We start from the raw sequence: 19671 nt of genomic DNA, 5'->3' as shown, positions 1-19671 counted from the left end.
TATCTTTATTTGACCTGATTCAGAACAAAGTTATCAAAAAAAAATCGCAATAATTGTTTAACTGAGCCATTGTAGTTGCTTGAGGCAGCAATAAAAGCTGGTACAAACAGGATGCTAATAAAAATTTTTTTAATTAAAAACTGGGAAATGAGATGTCCCTTGGGGTTTTGAAAAACTCACATATATTCCTGGAAATCTAAAGGCATGCACATATGCATGTGTGTACATTGTTAGGAAAGACTTGAAAAGGTCCCAGTTTGTCACCAATGACTGACAAAGACTCTGCACAAGCTGGAAAAGAAGGTTAAGTAGGAATTCTAAACAGTTGGGAAATTAAATTTGTGCAGTATCATTTGCATAAGTCTGCTTACCAGAGGCTGGCAGGAAATGTATTCATTGTAGGCAGATAAAAACAATCCCAGCCATTAGGTGACCACTAACTAATATGACAAAGAATATGGAATATCACAAAAGTCATTAAGTCACATCACTGATTTCAATGAGAACAACAATGACAAACAGAAACAATGGCAAACTGTAGTAAGTGGGGAAGTGATCTCCAGAGCTGGTACATTATATTGTTTTAAATATCCATTTAAAAATATATAAGAAAACAGGCAAATAAACAGAAAAGCATGTTGCAAATGCCGGGAGAAACAGAGAAGCATTCAATAGAAATTATCCCTGAGGAAGCCCAGGCATTGGACTTACTAATCAAAGACTTTAGATCAATGAACATAAAAATGCTTAAAGAACTAGAGCAAATCATATCTAAAGAAATGAAGGAAAGCATGACATCAGAATCTCACCAGTGAATATCAATACCAAGACAGAAATTATAAAAATAAACAAATTAAATTTAGAGCTGAAAAGTTCAATAAATAAAATGAAAAATTCACTAGTGGGGTTCACCCTCTGATTGAGTAATCAGAGGAAAAGACTTGGCAAACTTGAAAATAGTTGAAATGAGATTATTAAATCTGAGAACAAAAATAAAGCATAAAGAAAAATTAGCAGATCTTCAGAGACATGTGAGATACCGTTATGTATACAAACATATACATATGGAAGTCAGAGAGAAAGGGACAGACAGAATATTTAAAGAAACAATGACTGAAAATGCACCATATTTGTTGAAAACATGAATATATATATATATATATATATATATATATATCTCCAACAAGCTTAAATTTGATAAACTCAGAGGTCCACTGAAAAACATAATCAAAATGTTACAAATCAAATCTTGAAAGCAACATAACAAGCAGTAACAAGCCTTTATCTTTCCAAAGGCCTAAAAGGGCCACTAAACAGTTACTTGAGTCTACACAAAGAAATGAAGACCCTTGTTAAAATATAAAAGAAAATATACATGTATTTATTTAAAGATTTAATTTATGCATTCAAGAATTGGGGTACAGGCCAGAGGTGTGGGGGGTGAGAGAATTCAGTAGAGAGAGGGGGGAGCAGAACAGGCAGATCTACTGAAATACACTGCTAAGGGGAGCAGCAGGTGAGACAGGAGAGGTCTGCTGTGCCATGTGGGCTGCTCCCTGGCCAGCTGGGAATAGAGCTTGTGCTGCAGTGGCTGCCAGTAGCTGGATAGCTCTGTGTATAACCCTGCGCTGTGAGGAAGGCCCCTATACATATATTTATTTTGTTTATTACTCCTTTTGTTTTCTGCCTGAATTAAAGACTACCAAATAACAAATTTATAAGTATAAAACTGTTTTGATGAACTTGTGTTATATGAAATGTAATGTATATGACAAGAAAAGGCAAGGGAGACAGTAAGGAATGGAGTTATATAAGAGCTAAAGTTTAGTGTACTGCTGAAATAAAGTAGGTATTAATGCAACATTATCATCATTTTAGGGACCTCCCTGGTGGTGCATGGGGTTAAATTGCAGCACTAGGAAGCTATCTGCATTCACTGCAGCACAAATTCAATCCCCAGCCAGAGAGGTGACCCATATGGCGCAACAGACCTCTCCTGCCTTTCCCACTGCTCCCCTCAGTAGTGTATTTCAGTACATCTGCCTGTTCTGCTCCCCACTCTGTCTCTGGTGAATCCTCTTACCCACCACATCTCTGGCCTGCACCCCAGCTCTTGTATGTATAAATAAATAAATCTTTAAAAAATTGCCTTCCTTCTCATACTGTTTTCTTTATTAAAAAAAAAAATATCCTATTAGATGACCTACATGAAACAGAAAAAATCTTAGATACAAAATAATTAACCTAACTCAAAGCAAATTGAAAATCTTGATAGACTTAAGCAAAAAGATTGAATTAGTAATCTAAATGCCACAAAGAAAAGCCCAGGTCACATAGCTACTGATAAATGCTGTCATACATTCAAAGGAGGATTAACACAAATCCTTCACAAACTCTTCCAGAAAGTTAGAAAAGGAAACATTTCTAACTCATTCTACAAGGCTGTTATCACTCTGATACCAAAATTAGAAGAAGAAATAAGAAAAACACTCCAGATAAATGTCTAATTAATAGAGACACTGTAATCCTTAACAAAATTCCATGCAAACCACATCCAACAACATATAAAAAGGATTATACACCATGACTAAGTGAGATTTATCCCAGAATGTAAGACTGGCTATGCATATGAAAAACTATTGATGTAATACAGCTGCATATTAGAATAAAGAACACGTGATCATCTCATTAGCTGCATAAAATACACTTGACGACATACAATACAGTTTCGTGATAGAAAATCTCAACATGATTAAAAAAAAAGCGTAGAGATTTCTCAAGAAAAATAAAATGGAAATCCCTCAGTCCCAGTAATACTTTATTAGGTATTTAACCAAATAATATGAAAACTCTAATATGAAAAGATTTATCTACACCTATGTACAGAGCAGCACTGCTCATAATTACCAAATTGAGGAACCAACCTACTCGCACTTAAATAGATGAATGGACAGAGAAAACTGCAAAGCATATATTCAATGGAATATTATGTAGCTGTGAAGGAAGATTAAGTGGTGGTATTTGGTGGAACTCAGTTGATTATGCTGAGTGAAATCAGTCAAAAAATGAAAGATAGATTTTAGGTGTTTTCACTCATCTGTGGAATATAAATGCCTAACAAACAATTATATGCAAAAAATTTAAGGAATAAAACTTGAACTTGGCAAAAAGAAGATAATGGTTACCAGAGGAAATAGGAGAAAGGGGGAGGGAGGCAGATGAAGTATGGGTATGGGTGGTTTGGTGGAGGGAAAAATTACAGAAAATAATAATAAAAAAGAAACTCTGAACAAACTAGAAATAGAACTGCTTCATCCTAAAAAGGGTATCTACCAAAAACTAAAGACTAACATACTAATAGTTAACAGTGAAAGACTTTCCCCCTAAGATCAGGCAGGAAAAGATAACATACCTGCTTCCAATGCATCAATTCAACATTGTACTATAGTTTTAACCAGAACAATAAGTTAAAAACATTAAAAACACACCAAGAATGGAACGAAGAAGTAAATTTATCTCTATTTGCCTGTGACAAGATTTTGTATATGGAAAATTCTAGGGAATTCATTAAAAATAGATTATGAACAAAATCAGCAGTTACAGATTACTAAGTCAGTACACAAAAATCACTTGTATGTCTATGCAATGACAATGAACAATTTAATAACTCTAACCCTAACCCTACATACCAGATGGTCTCACTCATAGCAGGAATTTAGAAAACCTAAATAAGGGGCCAGGAAAAAGACTAATTGCAATAAAGTAAAAATCAAAATCAACAAGCAACTATAGACCAGAGACACTACAGTGGGGGTTGAGGGAAGGAGAAGAGGAATTAGGGTCAGAATAAGGGAGTGGGAATTGTATGGGGAATATAACCAAAATGAACATGCATACATTATGCAAAAATGAAAATGATGTAAGAATTAATACATGATGTAAGAATAAAAAAAAGAAAAAAATGTAATCAGAAAAACAATTTAATTTATAATACCGTCAAAAAGAATAAAGACGAATTTTAGCAAAAATAGTACAAAATGGATAATTGAAAACTACTAAGTATTGCTGGGTGAAATCAAAGAAGATATTAATAATGAAATCAAAAACTGTACATTTTTGAAATGCTTGCTATTATTGAGATGGCAGTGCTCCCCAAATTAGAGATTGCTATAAAAACCCAGTGTGCCTTTTTTGTCAGAAAATGGCAAACTGATACTAAAATTTGTGTGGAAATCCAGTGACTCAGAATAGAAAAAACAATCTTGAAAAATAAGAGCAAAATTGTTAACAATTCTTATTTTCAAAAGTTAACTGCAAAGCAACAGTAATAAAAGGGGTATGTTGTTGTAAGACTAGATAAATAGTCAATGGAGTAGAATTGAGCATTCAGAAATAAACCCTTAATATATGGTCAATTGATTTTTAACAATGGTACCAAGATAATTCAATGGAGAGGGAAAATTTTCTTTAAACAAATGGTGCTGGAACAGATGGATATCCACATGTAAAAGAATAAGAGTGACCCCATAACTCACATATTATACAAAAATTAATTTAAATTGATTACAAATATAAATATGACTTGCAAATATTAAACACTTTGAAGAAAACATTAAGTGTTTTCATGATGCTGGATTTCACGGTGCTTGATTCGGTAAAGATTTCTCAGTTATGACACACAAAGGAAAAACAAGAAGAAATAAATAGGTAAATGGGACTTAATAAAAATTAAAAGCATTTATGCTTCAAAGAACAGCACCCAGAAAATGAAAGAAAACCCATACAATGAGACTACCTATTTACAAGTCATATATTTGATAAGGGACTTGAATTTCATGCAATGGAATATTATTTAACCAGAATCTATAAAGATCTTTGCTTAATCATAAGAAAACAAGTAAGTCATTTAAAAAATGGACAAAGGATTCAGTCTTTTCTTTTGACGTGATATGCAAATGGCTAATGAGCTTGTGAAAATATGTTTGACATTATTAGTCATTGGGTAAATGCACATCAAAAGCAATTGAAATGCCACTTTACATGTATTGAGATGACTGCAATAAAATAGATGAACAATAATAAATGTTGACAAGGATGTGGAGAAATTTAGAATTTATATATTGTGGTTAGAAATGTAAACTGTTTAGCCATTTAGAAAAGATTTGGCAATTCTTCGAAATGCTAAACATACAATTCTTACACGATCCAGCAATTCCTATCCTACATATATAGCCAAAACAATCTTAAATGTACATGCACATAAAAACTTGTAAGCAAAAGTTCTTTGTAGAATTATGCATTATTATCAAGAAGCAGAAAGAACCAAAATGTTTATCAATTGGTCAATGGAAAAACAAAATCTTGGTATATCCATACAAAGGAGTATTATTCAACTATGAAAAGAAGTAAGTACTGATGAATGCTACAATATGGATGGAAATTAAAAACTAAAGGAAAGAAGAACAAAACAAAAGTCACATATTATATTATTACATTCATGTAAAATATTCAAAATAGGCAGAAAGTATATTTGTGGTTAGTAGGGGTTAGGTCAAAGGGAGATTTGGGAGTGACTAGTAATGGGTATAGCATTTGTTTTTGGACTTGGAAATATCCTGGAATTAGTGGTGATGGTTGCACAAATTTGAGTATGTACTAAAGCCTACTAGATTATGAGCTTTGAGAAGGAGAATTTTATGTAAATTATCTTAATAAATATGCTATTTTTTTTAAAATGTTAAGGGAGAAACTAGAGTAATTAAGCAGTAGAGTCAGGGCCACCTTACTAATTTTTAGTTGTGAGGAAAGTGCATAAATGGAGGTCTACATGCCATATATCAAATGTTTTCAAATTGTATGTCAGGCAAACACAATGTTAAATATCTTCTGTTTTCCCATAATGAGAAGTGTATGTTTGTCCAGTAACAACTGTGAGCTATTGGCTATGGGAAGTCAGCAAAGTCTTTAAGAACAGGGATCTGAGCACGTTATTTCTGAAATAACTTGTTAGCAACCCTGTCAAAGTGTGAGTGGAAGAGAACCTGGGAATTGCAATTAATAAAGTATGATGATGTTCCTATAAGGAAATGAAGAGGATCCAAACCACTTTTGTAGGTTTGCAGAGAATGCGACAGACAATTGGATTGGCAGAGAGGAAGGTGCAAGTGGAAGGAGAGAGGAGAGAACAGAGAAAGAGGATAGTTGACCTGTAGAGCTTCAGTGACTCAGACTTGTGACATTATTACCTAAGGGGCGGCGGGGGGGGACAAAAAAACCAAAAACCGAGAGAATCAGGTTTTAATAGAAATGGTGTAACCTTGAAAACCTAGGCTTTGAGCCTGTGAAACTGGATAATCTGCAGGACATCAGGTGGGAGTAACTGACTGGTCTTTTGAAGCACGTGCCTGGAGCATAGAAAAGAAGTTTGAGTTAGTGAAATGATTTTGAAGTCACTAGAATTGTCAGAATCCCAGTAGGGCTTAAAATCAGAAGGTGAGAGTAAAAAGTGAGAACCACGGGGAGAAAGACACAATAGAAAAGTACCACTAGTCACACTCTGAAGTGTTCTTACTGAAAAGAAATGAAAAATTTAATAGCATTTGAAGGAAACTGATTTCAAATAGTAAGGTCTTAATCAAATGATAAGCTTTATGTTGTTGGTTAGAAAATGTTTATTGTGATGTGATTTATAAACAATTTAATCTTCCCAGTTGTTTTGGGAAGAAAAACCATAATGGTTAAACATATAACTGAACTTTTAACTTATACATAACTTATAGTTTATATGAGTATATGTGTATATATGTATATATATATATATGTACAACTGAAAACTTTGTAACTGGTCATAATTTTGCTTATTATGGTTCTGTTGTGTGATAACCTGAGCTTGAAAGAAGAAAAACAGGTTGTTTATTCTTTTTTTGAAAAGATTTATTTATTTATGCATACAAGAACTGGAGTACAGGCCCGAGGTGCAGAGGGAGAGAGGATTTACCAGAGAGAATAGGGAGCAGAACAGGCAGATCTACTGAAATACTCTACTGAGGGGAGCAGTGGGCGAGGCAGGAGAGGTCTGCTGTGCCATGTGGATTGTTCCCTGGCCTGCCTGCCAGGATGGAACTCATGCTGCAGTGGTTGGCAGTAGCTTGATAGTGCTGTCTTTAACCCCTGCACCACCAAGGAGGCCCCAGTTTGTTTATTCTTTTTTTTTAAAGATCTGTCTATTTGTATACAAGAACTGGGATATAGGCCAGAGGCAAGGGAGGATCAGAGTATTCACCAGAGACAGAGAGGGGAGCAGAACAGGCTGAAGGACTGAAATACACTGCTGATGGGAGCAGCAGGCTGGACAGGTGAGGTCTGCCATGCACCATGAGGGTAGTTCCCCGGCGAGCCAGCCAGGAATTGAACCCGTGCTGCAGAGGCTGCGGACAGCTTCACAGCGCTGTGCTGAACCCTCTGTGCCACTGGAAAGGCCCCCTAGTTTGTTTATTCTAGATGATGATGCTGTGTAATGTTTCTGTAGGATTTATGCCTTGAAAGTACTTCAGAACCATTAATTAGACATTTCTTATCCACTCTCCACATTAGACATAATCAGCATGTCTGTTTTTGCTTCCACTGCCACTTCCCTGCCTGTAATTTATGACAGATCATGTTATATGAATTCACTGGGAAAAGCACTGAGAACCAAAAACTTGCCTAGTTTTGATTATTAAAATAGCATTGATTTAAGTGTGTTGTTGTAATTTCTTTGTTGATTTCCTAAAGTAGTAAAACTTCTGTGTTTTCATGTTTTGTCTGAAACACTTTTCTGTAGTTTGGCAAAAACCCATGACTATTTCTATTTCCTGTCATCCAGGCTTAGCATCGGCAGCAGTCACTACTTTCATGTTATCCAGAAAATGTCCCAAAATTTGGGCTATTTTCTTATTTCCTTGTTTTCCCTGGGGTTTAGTATTTCTAAGAAAGCCAGCTATTTGTAAAATAGGTTATTGTAATAATATGGTGACACATAGAAAGGTAAAAAGTTGATTGTGTTAATTGCATTTTTAATTTCAAATTATCAACTACCACAAGTTTTCAATGAACTATGAAGGTGCTTGGTTTGGGCTAAATTGTAAAGGAGATAAGGATTGAATAAGTCTCCACTTCAGTCTACCAAAATGTTTGAATTTTTTTCTTTTATGTTGGCTTCTTGAAGTTCTATAGTAGGATTGGCTTTTACCTATGTGACTTACATACCATGTTTTTTTAAATGTCTTTATCTGTATTTCTGTTGTAATATTCTAATTGGGTATGATGAGGATTTCTATGGGATAGACTATCATAACTTAATGGCATATTAATTGGTGTGAGCATTTTAGCAATATGTGTTAGGGTAATTTAATCTAGTCTATTGTAATTAAAGCCATTCAAAGAAATAATATGTACAAATATATACTTATAAAATATTTATGACTGTATTTCTAAAGATAAAATATGGAAAACTACTATCACTAAGTAAGAGGATGGTCAAATAGATTATGGACTTGGAAGAGTGCATGGTCAAATAGATTATGGACTTGGAAGAGTGCTTATAAATCAACAAGAGAAAAATTATTATCACAGTAAAAAATGGTTAAAGGAAATGGAATGGAATTTACCAAGAAGAAATATAATGGCTAAAAAGCATTTGAACAGATGTTCAATCTTATTAAGACATTTAAAGGATATAAACAAAAATAATTTTAATTTTCCTATTATTATCAGAGAATAAACTATCATCATTGGTGAAGAGGTAGAAATCAGGCATTCCTATCTACATTTTGGGGATGTAGTCAGTTATAAATTTGTGGGAGAAGCAGTTTGATTGGTAGAGTAGATACTTTGGACTAAGCAATGCACTTTTAAGAATGTATCTTAAAAAAACAGTCTTCACAGAATGAGTAGGTTATTTATCACAGCAACACCTATGCTAGTGATACCTCAGAAGACTGGAAAGGCCATTGGTAGGTAGTTGTTAAATAAATTATAGTTTAACCATGCAATGAAGTATCATGTAACCATTAAAAACTGAAACAGATCTAGTTGATAGAAATGATACGTATGGTACTATAAGTAGAAAATGTAGGCTAAAAAATAGGTGTGTCATGAATACGTTTTAAAAAGCTTTTCTTCCTTAAATATGTCTGTATATAGCGAAAGTTACTTACACTAAATGGGAAGATAATTTTTACTTTCTGTATCATAAAATTTATATTGCTGAATTTATCTTTAATTCATATACATTGTCATAATCAGTAAAATGTTGCGTTACAATTCATCATTGTAAATAAATGAATAGCATGTTTTAGCTATATCATGAAATTTTATGTGGTCATTTAATATGGCAATTGTAAAAAAAATAGTTAAATTATGCTAAATGATAATTGCACATATAGAAACTAGAAGAAAATGAATCAATGTTAACACTGATAAGCCACAAAAATATCAACTATGAGAATTACAGTCATAACCAAATTATTTATAATAAATATCTGCCTTTCTTATATTGAGAAAAAAATTTAAAACAATTTTAGAGTTATTTACACTGGTCTGTTTCTTCATACACCTTTTTTTAGGTACCACAGAACAAAATACGTACTGATGCAAGTTTTTTTAAAAGTGTATATTGTAAAATACCAGATGCATATTATAAATCATTAAAAAATCTTATATATGCAATCTTGGCACTGTAGACATTTGGTATTGAGTCATGTGAAAAGTTAGGGAGAAAAGTCACATATACACTTAGAACATTTCTGCACATTTAGTTAACAATCAACACCCTTTGGTAAATGGTAAAAAAAAAAAAATTAGGAACCTTGTTATTTTAATTTGCTTTTTCATAGAGAGACTTTGAAAAATCTGGTAAGGTATGTTTTTTACCAACACATGTAATTTCAAAATTTAAGCCCTCCATTCACTCCCTTACACCCAACTATCTTAATTTAGTCCTTCTGAACTGTTTAAATCACCTCCTTAGAATATTTTCTTTGGTTTTCACTACAATCCCATGAGGCAGCAGGGTAAATATTTACATTTTACAGACAAGGAAAGAGCTTCAGAGAGGTTAAACACATTGCTCAAGATCGCAAACTAGAAAATTGAAGAGCTGGGCTCTGAATCCACATTTTTCTAACAATCCAAGTTGGCCCCAGTTATTACTGGCTCTTGAATTTGAGTTTACTGACACCAAATCCAGATGTTTTTCTATTCCATAGTCTTCTATACTTCCTCCAGAAGCTTAAGCCTAGAATTGAACCCAGGTTCATTTTCCAATAAGGCACCAGTGAATATAAAGTAAAGGGGGATTATTCATGAAGAAATGACAATTGTAGGCCCTGGGCCAGGGGAAGGAATTTGGAGATAGGAAGGAGGTGAGTGGGATCTCAAACCTACATACCTGCTATGGCCATAAAGGTGATATATAAACAGTGGAAGTATGCCAGGAATGAAAAAAACAAAGTCAATTGAAAAATTAAATATGTAACTACCACTGGATCTCATTATGGTAGAGATGCAGGGATTCATGAGGATGTGGTGAAATGGAGAGCATGTCCTGTTAAATGTAATCCAATACATCAACAAAAAGAAAAATAAAAACCATATAATCATATCTGGATGCTGAGAAAGCAGTGGACAGAGTTCAACATCCATTTATGATGAAGGCCCAGGAAATTCTTGGGATAGAAGGAATATACATTAACATGATTAAGGCCATATATGACAAACCCATACCCATTGTCATTCACAATGGTGAAAAGATGAAAGCCTTTCCCTTAAGCTCTGGAACAAGACAAGGATATCCACTCTCACCGCTGCTCTTCAATATAATGCTGGAAGTCCTAGCCAGAGAAATAAGACAAGAGAAGATGTAAAAGGAGTCCAAATAGGGAAAGAAGAAGTAAAACTATCATTACTTGCAGATGACATGATAATATACACAGAGAATCCTAAAAACACAGAAAAACTGATCAAAATAATCAACCACTTTAGTAAAGTAGCAGGATACAAAATCAACATTCAAAAATCAGTAGCCTTCCTATATGTAAACAATCAATCTGAAGAAGGAGAAATCAAGAAAATCACCCCTTTTATAATTGAAACAAACAAACAAACAAAATACCTTGGAATAACCCTAACAAAAGAGGTGAAGGATCTACCTATATAAAGAAAATTATAAGACATTGTTAAAAGAAATAGAAGAAGACACAAAGAAATGGAAAGACATCCCTGCTCATGTGTTGGAAGAATTAACATTATCAAAATGTCCATCCTATCAAAAAAATTTATAGATTAAATGCTATTCCAATAAAAATTTCAATGACATTCTTCAAAGAATACAACAAATATTGATGATATTCTCCTGACTAAAAAGGAGAATGGAGGTATCACATTCCTAGACTTCAAGCTATACTATAAAGCCATAATCATTAAAACTGTATTGTACTGGAACAGAAACAGATATATAGACCATGGAATTGAATTGAAAACCCAGAAATAAACCCACATATTTATGTATAACTGATTTTTGACAAAGGCCAAAGAATATGCTATGGAACAAAGACAATTTGTTCAATAAATGGTGCTGGGAATACTAGACTGCTACATGCAAAAGAATGAAACTAGACTAAGACTAGGCACAAAAGCCAACTCAAAATAGATAAAAGAATTGGACATAAGATCTGAAACTATAAAATATATAGAAGAAAATATAGGTGAAACACTACAAGACATACATCGCAATAACATCTTGAAAGACACATCACCCAAAGCAAGGATAGTGAAGGAAAGGATAGGCGTCTGGGACTACATCAAATTAAAGAGCTTCTGTACAGCAAAAGAGACATTACCTAAAACAAAGAGACACAATACTGATTGAGGGAAAATTATTGCATGCAATACTACTGATAAGGAACTGATCACAAAGATCTACAAAGAACTGATTCAACTCAACAAAAACAAAGTAAACAATCCAAGTCAAAAAAAATGGGCAGACGAGCTAAGAAGACACTTCTCCGATGAGGAAATGCAAATGGTCAACAGGTATATGAAAAATGTTTGATGTCCCTTATAATCAAGGAAATGCAAATCAAAACCACAATGAGATACTACCTTACACCAGTGAGAATGGCACATATTAAAAAAAAAAAAACAAAACAGGGAACAATAAATGTAGGTGAGGATGTGGAGAAAAAGGAACTCTCCTACACTGAAGGTGGGAATGAAACCTGTTCTAACCACCATGGAAAGCTGTGTAGAGGTTCTCAAACTACTAAAAATGGATCTTCCTTATGACCCTGCAATTCCACTCCTAGGAGCCTACCAAAAGGACACAAAAAATAAAGGTACCCTTTATTTCAAAAGGGTACCTGCGCCCTTAAGTTTTATTGCAGCAGTATTTAACAGTAGGTTGTGAAAACAGCCCAAATGCCCAAAAATAGATGACTGGATCAAGAAGATGTGGTCTATATACATAATGGAATATTACTTAGCAATCGAAAAAAGATAAACTCATGTCATGTGCAGCAACATGGATGGTGCTGGAAGGGATTATGCTCAGTGAAATAAGCCAGAAAGAAAAAAAAAAAAAAGCAGATGATTTCATTTATAGGAAGAAAATAGGGCAACCAAATAAGGAATCAGAACAAAAATTAATTGTAATTTCAAAAACAAAATTAACAGGCAACTATAAAGCAAAGACACTTTCCAGGAGAGGGGGAAGAGAGGGATCAAAACAGGAGAGGGAAGAGCACAAAGGACTATTATTCTGATGTATAGATGAATTGGTGGTGGGAATTATATAGGGACTACACCTCAGAGGAGAAAGCATACATTGTACAAAAAGGAAGAATGATGTAAAATATATATTAAATAAATAAATAAATGTCTAAAGAATGTAGCAGTTACTCAATACCATCAACTGTTGCCCAAAAAGAGACAGTTCTTCTTTTCATTTTTTAAATTAATTTAAAGAAGCTAGAAATACACTATTTTTGGGATTATTTCCTATATAAATGCTATTAAGCATATATTTAAAAATATCTTACACGCCAACTCAAATATATATAGGAAGGCATTAAAGTTCATCAAGTTTTGCTAGTTTGTGATTTCTAGGATATTGTCTATATCCTTGGGTTTACTAAACTCATAACTGGTCAAATTCTGTTTCTGTTTCCCTTTTTTTGGTGTGTGTAGAACTAAGATGTAGGCCAGAGGTGTGGGGGAGGGTGCATGGTGGTAAGAGGATTCACCAGAGACAGAGTGGGGAACAGAACATGCAGGTTTACTTAAATACACTGCTAAGGGGAGCAGGGGCGAGAAAGGAGAGGTCTGCTGTGCCATATGTGGGTTAGCTCTCTGGCCCGGGATTGAACTCAAGCTGTAGCAGTGATAGCACTGAGAATTAACCCTAGGCCATCAGGGAGGCCCATGTTTTCCTGATGTCTTAATTGACCCTCTGTGATTCTTGTGTTTGTCCTTACACATTTAGTAAAGCACATCGTTTTCATCTTCAAACCCAGCTAAACCAGCCACTCTGACCCTAGTTCTTTCTCATATTCTCTCTGCCATTGCAAGGGAAGTTTGTGCCTGAGAGAATATCCCCAAGTATACCCCTAGACCAGCCTATGTAAAAACACTTGCTGTTAGTGAGCACTGAGGAATGGCCCTCAGGGGTCAAGAAAAATGTGCTTTAATTAAGTTACATTTCTGACTTTAATTATTGTCTAGACTAGAATTTTTTTGCAAGACTGTAAATGTATGGGTGGTGGCTTGGTGATACAAATCACTCAGATTTTCTTTGTCTAGGAAGAATCCAACCAGAATGTGCCCAGAGAAGTTTAAAAGATATATGAGCGATGGTGCAGTCACTCTGTTAAATCTGCAAACTGGATTAAACATATAGCTAGTGACTTGGCCTGAAATTTGCAGACTTATGTCCACCTAATTCCATAGGAAATGTACCAACAAAGGAAAAATGTACATAAATGTAACTTTCATTTTCTCTTTCCTCTTTCTGTCTTATCTCTCTGTCTCTCTCTCACACACATGTACACAGTGCTTAAATGCTTTTCCACTGTACATACAGATACATCTTTGAGGGCTTTGTGACTTTGGAGAGAATTCGATTCATGACTCATCTGGGTGCTAATTTATGACATTTAAGTATTAATGTTTTTCTGTTTATACAGTTTTTAAAATAATGATTCTTTGTAGAGCATTTGAAAAATATGCAAAGTGTATGAAAAAATAAAAAATTATATATAATCCCAACATCCACAGACACTCATTGCTGTAATTTTGACATACACTTTTCTCATCTATTGCTATACTTTTAGGAAAAACAGATAAGCAACAACAAAAATGCAAATAATCCTTACTTTTATATGAGGAATTAAATATCAAGAATTAGAGTTTTGTAGTAAATTAATTTTATGTAAACAAACAATAAGAAAGAATTGCTGAGAGGTGAAATGGTCAAGTCAGAATGAGCACTCGCTCAACAACATTTAAGTGCATTTTAACTGAAGACAGAGGCCAAGGAGTCCATTTGAGCAATGGATTCAGAGATGACATGTTAGAATGCAGATGAGATATATATGAAACCAAATTCTCATGAAAAATAGAGAATTCTTATGAAAGAACACATAGTCCAATGGCTTTGGTAGGAGAAATGCTTGTACTAAGCCATCTGGAAGCATCTTCCATTAGTTACTCTGTCTCCAGTACTCTCTGCCTGATCAATCACCATATAAAAACAATAAAATCTAAATATTTTGAGAACTTCTTTACAACATATACAATATACAACATTTATTTATGTGTAATGGTTAGATGTATATATTATATATGTGTACACTGTCATGTATATAATGTCTCACTTAGTTTTTAATAGCTATTGAGAAATAGTTCACATACCATTTAAAGTGTATGGTTCAGTGGTTTTAGTTTATTCACAGATTTGTGACCATTTTGGCTATATTTTTATGACTTTCTAATGGAACCCTCTACCTATTAACAGTCACTCTCATTCACCCCATTATGTAGAATATTCTTATCATGTATATGATTTGCAAAAAAATATTCTCTAAATCCATGACTTTTTTTTTTGGTGATGGTTTTTGACCCACAAAAGTTTTTAATTTTAATGAAAAGTCCTGATTTGTCTATTTTTTTAAAGTTGCTTATGCTTTTCCTTATTATCTCTGAAAATCTTTTGCTTAACTCAAGGTCATGAAATTCATGTTTCTTTCATGATTTTTATGATTTTACCTCTTAGGTTTAGGTCTGTGATGTATTTTGAGGTAGTCTGTGTATGTGGTGTAAGGTAGGTAGGGTGTCAACTTCTTGCTTTTACAAATAGATATCCATTTATTTTAGTACCATTTGTTGAAAAGGTTATTGTTTCTCAATTTTTTTCTTTTTTTTCTTTTTGCATAGAACTAGAGTATAAGCCAGAGGGCAGTGGAGCAGTCACTAAAGACAGAGTAGGGATCATAATAGATGGATTTACTGAAATACACTGCTAGAGGGGGCAGCGGGAGAGACAGGAGAGGTCTGTTGTGACTTGTTTCTCAATTAAATGCCTTATTCCAGTCTCACAAAGTCCGTTGAAGTGGAAATTATTGCCCCTGTTTGTAAATGGGGAGATTGAGGCTGTGGGAGGTTAAATGAGTTTCTCATGGCCCTGAAGAATTCCAACCTAGAAGCAGAACTTAAGTGGTGTCTAAAGATGAGTTTCTTTCAACACTACCAAAATGAGTATCTACTACATGCTAGGTAGTGTTAAAGCAAACCCACACAGAAAGGAGTACTCATCATTTGATGCTTTTAAATTTTTTTCAATTAAATACAGCCTTTCTAAGGAATTATCAGTGTTGAAAGCTACAGGGCTAGGAAGGATAAATAAGCACAGTTTTTTTTTTTTCCTTCATTTCAGCAACATTCATTTATGACAGTTCAGGTGCTAGAAATCCAAGATCAAGGCACTGGCAGAATTCGTGTCTGATGAGCATGGACACACAATTTCCTTCAAATAGGATGGCCTTTTATTAAGTCAGTATTTTTGGTCAAACAAAAGAACCCTACTAAAGGAACCTCAATTAGGGCTCCTAGTGTGAGAAGACTGGAGAACCATTAAACTGGGTAGAACTGAGGCAAGTTCAGTGGTTTAGAAATAGAACGTCAGGACTGTCTTGATGTAGCAGCAGGAAGACATAGAGCAGGACCTCTATGACCAGAGCAGATGAGGTAAAGGAGGAGAATGCAGGAGCCCTCGGTGGCTTTTTCAGGGTTTAATCGAATTTACTAGGTACAGAGCAGGCAGGGGCTGGCAGGCCTCCCAGCCCCTGGCGAATCTTCACTGTTCCTGGGCTCTCTAGTGTTCTCTCATGGCCTCTGCTTCTCTGCTGGTGGTGCTTTAGCTCTCTCTTTCACTCTGCTGTTCCGCTGGCATCCCCATGTCGCCGCCCTTATAAACCCAGTCTCAGCCCGGGTGAATCCCATCTACATATGCCCACACCCTATTTCAGGTGTTGCCATTAGGCATGCATTCAGGACCACAGGGATCCATCATCAAACCTAATGGCGGGAGAAAGCCTGACATCATTTACCTTACCCTACACTTGGGCACGAAAGATCTGGACACTGTGAGTGTACCTCATTTTTCCCAAGTCTTTGCCTCAGTAGGTCGAAAACAAATAGAAGCTTCTGACTGACTTGAGTTTGAGCTGTGTGCTCAGGGTGATTTTCCTTCCTGCCCCAAATAATCCTGAGTATCCTACCTCTACTATTGTTTGGTGTTTGACAGAAGTGTTTATCTCCTTCAACATCAGCCTAATTCATATGAGGGGTGGATGGTGGTTAGAAATGGGTGGACTCTGTTAGGGGAGGGCAGTGGGCCAAGTCATAGCATTAGCCTAGCCCATACATTTCTATCACTGTTGCCTTCATTTTGAACTTTCCAACTCTTTAAGGTAGGTTTTTTTGTTTTTTTTTTTTTTTTTAGGGCTTATTTCATCTGTCAGAATTCTGTGGAGTTTTGGGTTTTTTCCCTTGTTTATCATCATGGGCCAGAACTGGTTGTCTTTTCTGCTTTACTAACCCCTAGGGAGAGGAGTGGAATCCCCTAAATAACTGAGCTCTGATTCAGAGGTTAGAGGACCGCCTCCCCTCCGCCTCCCCTCCGCCTCCCCTCTGCCTACCCTCTGCCTCTGAGAGCTCCCTTCACTACTTTTCACAGTTTACAAAGCCCTCAGGTGGTGTGATCCACTCACAATAAAAGTATCTGTGGCTGCATTGCTCAGTAACATCAGGTTCTAATTTTAGCCACATACGTTCAGGGTGAAGACTGCTGGTCGTCATGCATTAATTTGTTGTCCTGTCATGTCCTGCTACAGATTATTTATTTATTTATTTATTTGTTTATTTTTGCCCTTGGAACTTCTGGGTGAATTGTCTCTTGACTTTTTGAGGAAGTAGATGTCCATCAGTATTATTTGGAAAATAATACGCAGTTTTCTCAAGGGATGGGAGAGAAAGTCAAGATGAATTAGAGCAGCCATTAATTTGGAAGAAGGCTACATGCTTAAAGGGTATTTTCTTCTCCCTCAGCAATCATTACCCCTATTGAGTAAAAAAATATATTTTAAAATGGGTTTTAATGGTTTGGATTATTTACATTTTTTGTTTGTTTTTTTCTTTACTATTATTATTGGTTTGCTGATACGTGTGGTCAGTCACCTCACCTTCTTCCCCTGCACACATACCCTTGACCAGCGGCTGTGCTCCAGCCTTGCTCCTAGTTCCTGAGGGGCATGAAGAAGGTAGAGGGAGGGGAAGCTGGTCAGGCACACAATGAGCTATGTTGTGTTGATGTCAGAGGGAGACAAAGTTGTTTTGTGATAGTTGTGGTGGCAGTGGGAGAATTGAGTGGTAAGAAACATTCTTCTTTATGAGGATTTGAATTCAAGGAGAAATAAGACATCTCTATTTTAAACCTTTAAGTAAAATCCTTTTTGTATTTAGAATTGAGACTGAGGGAGAGAATCCCACACTTGATATCTTTTATTTTTTAAAGATCTATTTTATTTATTTATGCATACAAGAACTGAGGTCTAGGCCAGAGGTACGGGAGGTGAGAGGATTCACCAGAGAGAGTGGGGAGCAGAACAGGCGGATCTGCTGAAATACACTGCTGAGAGGAGAAGCAGGCAAGGCAGGAGAGATCTGCTGATATCTTTTTATTTTAATTTGGATTGTTGATAATTCTTTACTCATTCAGACAAGAGCCTTTCCAGTCTCATTACTGCCTGGAAAGAGATGGAACTCTGAAGCAGGAGAGAAAGAGAGAGAGGCAGGAGCGTGCGGAGGGTTAGGGGAGGTGTCCTGCAACCATCCCAGACCGGTAGGTTCATCATCGGCTCATGAAGCTTGAAAGAGAACCTTATAGCCCTTGGCATCATCCCCATAGGTTAGGGGAAACAAGCCAGCAGGGAGATAGCAACTTGGGCCCCCTGAGAATCCCTATATGCTCTTTCTTTTCTTAGCCTTCTCTCTCTCCAACACTCTCCACTGTACTCTGAGGCAGGGCCCTCTGCAGCTTCCCTTCCTCTGTGCAGCAGCCCTTACATGTTCAGTCTCTAAGCTCAGATGTGCCCACCCATGCATGGGCATGCCACACCCCAGGTGCCGCCATCAGGCACGTGTGTAAGACCATAGGTGTTGATCATTGATGCCAATGATCCACTTACCTAGAGGAAGGTTATCTTTATTATTTACCCATGGCTATTTTAGGTTTATTTCCCTTCTGGAGGCTTAATTCCAGACACCAGGCAACTGTCCCTTGTCTTTTTTTTCAGATCTGATAATAGGATTCAACTAATATTTATTGAACACTTACTGTTGGCCTGACACTATTCAAACTGTAAATCATAACACTACTGCATTCATGTTACCATGTGTCAGGTGCTGTGTATGCCTTATTTCTTCATCAAAAGATGACTTGCAGACGGGGCAATTGACACTCAGTGAAATTGATTCAGCAAATCCAAAGCCAAATAATTAATATATGGTAGAGTAAGGATTTGAACTCAGTTTGGCTTAACTCTAGAACCCATTCATTTATAGACTAATTTGTAATATGTTCTCCTGTCCTATATGTTGCATTTGAATAGAGGGAGGGGACACATCAAAACCTTGGAAAATTTTGGAGAATAATTAACAGCAAATCTGACAGAGTGGAGAAGACCTGGCAGCTGAGAATTTACCCTTTGAATACAATATGTTGGAGCCTATATTAATACTTTGGTTACTGTTTTTTTTTTTCCTCTTGTGGTCCTAGTCTTTGGCACAGGCAGACCATTAACAAACTCTTCTCCAAGTACCTTTCAGAATTTTATCTGTTCAACTGAGCATCAGAGTCATGTCTTGCAAAATGAAGTCTTTAAATTCCTTCTGCTGATCTCTATCACTACTAAGTTTCAGCAGCTGCTCCTAATTTTGGTAGTTACAGTTCTCTGTTACCATCACTGTTTGTATTACCCATTACTTTGAGGACATTCAGAGTTATGCTCAGTCCTCTTGGGATGAGGATCTTCACTGGGTTTGGAGAAGGAAGGACAAGATAAAGAAGGCTTTCTTTGA

The 19671-nt window shown here is 35.7% G+C and overlaps 1 protein-coding gene across 22 annotated transcripts in view; it reads left to right on the top strand.

Moving 5' to 3' along the window:
• Window positions 1–19671, top strand: part of NCKAP5 (NCK associated protein 5) — a 1249968-nt gene that overhangs the window by 323154 nt on the left and 907143 nt on the right. The gene's annotated exons all lie outside the window — the stretch shown is intronic.

Source organism: Talpa occidentalis, unplaced genomic scaffold (assembly GCF_014898055.3).
Source record: "Talpa occidentalis isolate TD23 unplaced genomic scaffold, MPIMG_talOcc4v2.1 talOcc4.3, whole genome shotgun sequence".
NCBI classification, from domain to species: Eukaryota; Metazoa; Chordata; class Mammalia; order Eulipotyphla; family Talpidae; genus Talpa; species Talpa occidentalis.
The sequence above is the reverse complement of the archived record's forward strand: the minus strand, read 5'-3'. Positions and strand labels throughout refer to the sequence as shown.